The following is a 7,399-nucleotide window of genomic DNA, read 5'->3' as shown; positions in this document are numbered from 1 at the left end:
ATGAAATCGGATAGGGATGAACGGGTTTAAGAGTTTAAGAGTTTTTAAGAGTTTTTGTCAAATGCTTTATAATATAGTATAGATATAGATAAATGATAACGACTAAATTAGATACAATTTTATATTTTTAATTTATTTTTCAATGCAAAAATAACATGTTTTTTTTCAAAAAAAAAAATTATTATGGTATTGTAATTTAATTTCTTTTTATTACAATATATATTATATATATATATATATATTGTATTTATAAATTATTAATTATCAGCACATTATTTATTATTATTACGTCGTATATATATTACAAAAAATATTCTATCATTAACACTAACATATAGATTATGTAGCTGTTTAACAGTTGCTGAATGTTTTAGTGCAGAATGATTAAATGGTCAGAATGATTAAGAGGCTCTTATGATATAATGCAAAATAAAATATAATTGTTCGGTAATTGTTTACAATGGAATTAGGGTGCTGAATGGTTAAGGGAGACCCATGATACAAAATCATTCAGAGGGTTTTAGAACCATTAAGAGATAGACTTTTTTTGTCAAACAAGATTCACCTCTTAACGATTCAGAGACTGCCTCTTAATGTAACTATTAAAAGGTAAACAAACAACCCCTATATCTTTATTTTTAAAATCAAAGTTATCTAAATTATTACAACATTTTGAATTAAAAATATCATACAAAAAATACGAGAATTTTATAATCTTTTAATTTGACACCAATATAAATATATTTGTTGGGGGTTTTTTTTACCGGGTCTTCAAATTAGCAAGATATGTTTAACCACCACCATATAAATTCCAACTTATCTAAACATAAATTTAATATTTTTAATAATGAGAAATTTCAATCCTTACAATAGAATTTTACATCCCATAATAGTATTACAAAGCGTTACAATTAATAATTCAAAGTTTGTTGGCAAAAGAATTAATTAAATTCTTACCAAACTTATAATCCCGCCTCACTTTTTTGTGTATTTGTTTTTGAAATTCATCATATAAGGAAAATAAAAAAACTTTACCTTTTCAACTATTCACGTTTCTTACAATATAAATAGCACCTACCAAGGAACTCATTTCATTCACACCTATATACCTTCTTTCTAAGATATTCAAGCATAAAAATCTTGAGGATGATGAATTCGAAGGAGGAGGGATCCGAGAATCCAAGTAGATCTCCAAGCAGTCCGCTGTTGGATGGAGGTGATGAAGCACAAAAGAAACCCTTGATTAGGTACAAAAGAAATCCTCGTGTTTTGTCCTCGAATGATATCAAGGAAGAAGAGAAGTCATCAGAAATTTTCTCTGGTGGTGATGGTGACAATCGAAGAATTTCTTCTACTTCTAGCTTCACTAAGGCCACAAAGGACGATAAGCCGATGATCATACCATTCAAGAAGAGAGCATCCTACATAACTTGCCAGGATGATAATCTTGCTCCTCAGTCGCAACCGGCACCAAGGTTTGTTTGTAGTGTTTCATTGGGTGTGCGCCTTTCTATTTTTAAGTTTGTGGGGTGTGTGCATGTTACACGATTTCTATTCAAAATGATGAGATAGCTAGGGTATCGTACTTCTAAGAGCATCTCCAACGGATTTTACAAAATACATCTTCAAAATTGAGGATCAAAACTCAAGATCTCAAAAAAGAATTACAACTCAACTCCAACACATCTCCATTTTCAAGATTACAACATTTATTGTATTATTAAATGTTGGAGAATAAAAATATTATTCTTTCACCTAAGCATTTAATAATAATTTCCTGGTTTGTTGTTGATAAAATATAATAAAAAGACATTTTTTACATTTGGAGAATTTAACTCAGAAAAGAAAAGGTTTTTGAAGAATATGTTGGAGGGAATAACATACCCAAAATCTGAATTTCCTTTTTAAAGAATCTGCTTGGAGATGATTTAATGGAGATTCAAGAATAACATAGCGTTTCATGGACCACATCTAAAAATTTTGATGTGGCGCAGGGAATCGGGATGTAAGTTGTCACCTACCACGTCAGCTGACGAGGAACACTGTGTGGAGAAGAAAACAGGAGACGAAAATCTAGTGGAGGGTGGTACATCCACAAAGATTCATGATGGTGGTCATGACTCAACTACTGGAACCACACCTCAGGGTGGTCATGGCTACAACGACATTGCACCTACTGTTGTTGGTGACGGAAAACAAGCTCACGACATTAAACATGATACTGGTGGTGCCGGCGACGGTTGCTTACCAACTGATACTGCTGTTGAGAAGAGTGATGGAAATAATGAAGCTGATTGCCATGAACAAGTCCAAGAAGTTGCAATGAAAGATGTGGTTGGTGGAAGTGTCTTCAACAGTGTACCAGGAGAAGAAACGCAAATCAAAGGCGACAAAAAACAAATAGGGTACTTTGTATCCTTAATGATGGATGATGGCGATGTACCAGACCAACTAATGGAGTTTGAGGACAATGGCGGCAACAACAGTTGCTTACTCACTGATCATACTACAGTTGAGAGTAAGAATGGTGGAAGTGGTGAAGGTGGTGATGAAGAAGGACAACAAGCTTCAATGGAAGATGGTGGTCATGGAAACAATAGCAACAACACACCTGGAGGAGAAGAGCAAAGAAAAGAAAGCAAAAAACCAGTGGAGAGCAGGAATGATGCAAATACTGAAGGTAGCAACAACACACCTGGAGGAGAAGAGACGAGCAAAGGCAAAAGACCAATGGAGATTGACATATCTGTAATGATTCATGATGGAGGTAGTAGCAAAAACTCAAAGCTGCCTGAAGGTGGCAATGCAGCTGATGGAGAACAAGTGCACCCCACTGATCTAGTAACCAAACCTGAAGGTGGTGGTGAAAAGGGCAACGACATTGCACCTGCACTTGGAGGAGGCATACCTAGTGGCATTGCTAATACAGGTGGATATATTCTGGCTCAAGGGCAACAAGACCCAAATACAATCATAAGGAGGCAAAGTCGAAGCACCCATGGACAAGGTGAGGTAGCAGAAGAAGAAGATGTTGCAGATGATGGATTAGGCCAACAAGCAAGAAAGAAATTTAAAAATGGTAATGATGAAGCTGTTACAAGCAGCAATGCACTAGGCCCTAACAGTGGCATTGGTCATGATGAACTGCAGGTGCAACCACCAGTGCAGCAGCAGGCTACTCGTAAAATTCGACTGTTTGGATATGATATTTCTTGTGAACAAGAACATCATGTTCCAATAATAATAAGACATAGTGGGCGAAGTGGCAGCAACCAGGCAACGGGTGGTGCTGCTGGTGATGGTTCACGACCAATGATGCAACCTAATCCTGTAATCAGGTTGCTCGGTGTTGACATCTCTGCAGATCAGGTACAACCAGCTGCAATGGGAAACGAAGATGGAGGAAGTAGCAGCAGCCGTCTACCAGGCAGTGACGGTGATCATGGTCGTTGAGTCATCAATGCAAACAGCTCGCTTATATCTGGATTCAGGTTGTTTAGTTTTGATTAGTCTAAATAATCTTTGTTGTGTCGGTATGAGATCGTGATATAGATGCAAGATAGGTGGTTAATTTCCGGTTTGTGGTGTCAGCTTTTCTTGATGATTTTACTAGTACTTGTGGGTCGATGTGTTTGTTGTTTGCGAGTTATATCCACATCATTATGAAAAAGGAAGATGATTCAATATATTTACATCGATTCTCATATTATTAGCCAAATTTCCTTCACAAAATGTAAGGTATAGCAGTCAAATCAAAACACACACACACACGCATACATATGTATGTATGTGTTATGTGTGTGTGTTAAGTTTTCTATCTTTGTAAAGATTATTTTATCATGATCTAACACACAACCATATAATTGAATTCATGAAGTTTAACTTTCAAATTAATGTTATATGACTGAAAATTAATGATAACACCATAAGTACAAAATGCAATTGCAACATACATTTGTTGTATGTCCTAATGAGTGTAAGGAACCATCTGCATGATAGACTGCAAGTTTACTACTAAATATGGTATACCAGTGCTTTTAAAGAAGTTCTAGTTTTCAAGTTCTGTTAAATGCATCATATATTCATGATTCATGCCGATGCATAATTCATCCATCAATAACTTTTTCTGATCATGATATGAATGTCACAGCTAAAATGACATATGATGAAAACACTTGGCATGGAGAAAAAAGTGGGTAAACCATCAGTGAAGATCAATCTCTGGTTCTTTTCAAGGGTTATGGAGAAAGAAGTGAACCAATCAACATTGTTTGTTAGGAAATTATTGTGACATTGCTAATTAAGATGATTGGCTTCAAGAGCTCATCAAGCTATTTAATTTGCACAGAAAAATACTTTGTTGTGGGTAAACCCTAGAATATATTGATGGTTGTCCATTTTCGTTTGTTTTGGGGTTTCTCCCTTTCATAGAAAAATACTTTGTTGGTTTTATAACTGGAATAAGAATTATGAAACGATCCTTTGACGAATAGCAAAAATTACCAAAATTAAACTTATTGCACGTCGTTGTTAACTAGGTGAGATGTAACATGTCGTAAATGCTTAACAATTGGAGCCTCATAAAACTACTCTAGAAAAGATCGATCAACGTTAACACATGCGAATATGCTTTTTATGGGAAAATACAACATCTTCATTAGTTAAGAAGGATCTCCATAGTGTTATGAACAAATCTATGGTTGTTCAAATATCGTTTCGTTGGCCAATAAATAAAGGAAATATTTCGCTTTAAAACAAACATTTCATGATTTGACGTTCAAAATCGCATACTACTTTGTGTGGGTTTCTAGGAATGAATTCAATAGGGTAAAAATTATTCAATTGTATGATTACGAGTTCTATGAATTTTTATAGGGTCTTGATAGTAGATACAAAAATAATATTTACTGCAAAATTAATAGGGTAAAACTGTGTTGGCATAATTTTCATTTGTTTTAGGGTTCTCCCTTGCATACAAAAATGCTTTGTTGTTGGTTAATTTTATATCTGAAAATAGAATTATGAAATGGTCCCTTTGATTGATAGTTAAAACCAGAAATTTATTGTTGTTGTTAATTAGTTTAGATGAAAAATAGAATCTTAAGCATCACAAGAGGAGCTATTCTTGAAATGTAATTAATATGCATAATAGGGTAATATGTTATTTATTCTTAATTAAAATGAAACGGAATGTTGCAACCCTAGAAATGCTTAAGAAATAAAGCCTCCTAACCCCCCCAAGAAGAGATTAGTATTGGAGGCTTCCTACAACAGTCAATGATCCAAACAGCTAGCCGGCACTGTGGCGACAAGAAAACCGCCACCTCTAACAAACAAAAGACCCATGTATCAACAAGCCAAACAAGGCCCCTGAGGATTTATCTTCTAATTTTTTATCAACACTATTCCAGAAATGTGGACACCCAACGAAAAATTGAAGATAGTTAACCATTAGGGATCCTCAATCGAGCCATCATCAAAATTGAAGATAGTTAACCATTAGCTAGGGATCCTCAATTAATCGAGCCATCATCAAGCACGGAGATTAAGTCGCTGAGTTGCTGAATTCTCCTTCTGGCTGCAGATTTAAGCTTTTATTTATTGATTATTATGAAGGACAAAGGCCTTTATGAAAATTTATAAGGGATAGAGAACATGTTCATTAGAGCAAATAATCTTTAAATTGCTTCAACTTTGTATTCGAACATGATTTCTGTGGTTCAAGAAAAAGTCCCTGATGCCAAGAAGTTTTAAAAATTGGTGCATCTTACTTATATATACGATCTGCACGTAATGTCGTAATATATTTCCCAAGTTCTAGAGAAGACAAACTGGACAATGGAGCCCTTCTAGCATCTTAATTTGTTAAGAAGTGTCTCCATGTTCTCGAGCAAATTTATATTGTTGGTCACCGAGGAAAAGAATCTTTCGCTTTAAACAAATATTTTGTTTGATGATCAAATGGAACTGGTACTTTCTATTGGATTCTAAGAATGAATAGCGTAAAAAGGTTATCAATTATTTGTTAACATTGCAGATATATAAAATTTTATTCATTAAGCAGATAAAACCATTGAACATAGCATCAATGGTGTTATAATCTATTGACAGAATAGTATTGTTGGTACATTGATACTACTTCATCGGTATTGATTACTGAATGCTTAAACCATGGTTAAATACTACCATAAAAGTAATGTTTTTTTGGATAGCAAGAAGGCACCTTTATTCCAACCAAAAAATCGTGAGATGCTAGAGAACACACAGACTACCATAAAACTAACGTACGTGGCCAAAAATTGTCATGCTATATATCTCCTTGCAAGAAACAATTATTTTTCTATCTTGCATTTCCATAATTTCAACCAAAGTTGTTATTTCCTGCCATTGTTTCAAAGAAATCTCAATCTGCAGATAGTTGTCTTTCCAAAATTAGCCACTTCTCAAATTTTATTATGGTTGTCTTGTTGAGTCCTTTGTTGCAATAAATTACATATTGAATTTTCTTAATTAGCTTGTTAATGAGATTTTCAGTGGATAATTCAATCAGATTTAGTTCACATTCTTAAACATAACATTTCTTCAATATTTTCCCATCAATTGAATTTGATTAGGTTATGTTATGATTAATCAACACTATAGTAATGTTGTATGAGAGAAAAATGTTGTCAGTTTACACATTACAAAATCTGATAAATTCCTCATTAATCATAGTCTCCTTTAAATTTTTGTATTTGTTAGATGGGTCGATTAATTCGTACTTCTTAGTATGATCGGATGAAATAGATGATGAAAGATGAATGCATACCGTGATATGATGATATCGACAACTATGGTTATCTTGTGCAACATGAAGAAGAAACCAAGGAAAAAAGAGAGCTTAAGTAGCACCGATAAATACCAATCAACATTTGAAGGGAAATTCTACTGTGACATTGCTAAGATGTTCGGGTTTAAGAGCTCAAGCTATATCTTATTGCATGACAGATTTCTTTGCTCCTTATCATTGTAGGTAAACCCTAGCTAGAATCACCAAATTGTACACACATGATCAGTGGTTGTCCATTTTCATGTTGTTGGGTTACCTCCTATGCATAGAAAATATTTATCTGTTGGTTTTATTGTAGAGGAACTGATTTTAGTTACCATAACGGGCAGTTGAATTATGAGATGGTCTCGATCTTTGATGGATAGCGAAAACCAAACACTTATATATTGTTGTCATTAACTAGGTATTATGAATATAGAATCTTAAGCATCACAACTAAGCTATTCTTGAGCTGTAATTAATATGCATGGTTCGGCAATATATATGTTACTTATTCTTGATTAAAACCAAACTGAATGTTTTCAACCCCAGAGTTTGCTTAAACACAAGGATGGTGTCTGATTGGTTTGA

Source organism: Cynara cardunculus (assembly GCF_001531365.2).
Source record: "Cynara cardunculus var. scolymus isolate 2C chromosome LG 15, CcrdV1, whole genome shotgun sequence".
NCBI classification, from domain to species: Eukaryota; Viridiplantae; Streptophyta; class Magnoliopsida; order Asterales; family Asteraceae; genus Cynara; species Cynara cardunculus.
The sequence above is the reverse complement of the archived record's forward strand: the minus strand, read 5'-3'. Positions refer to the sequence as shown.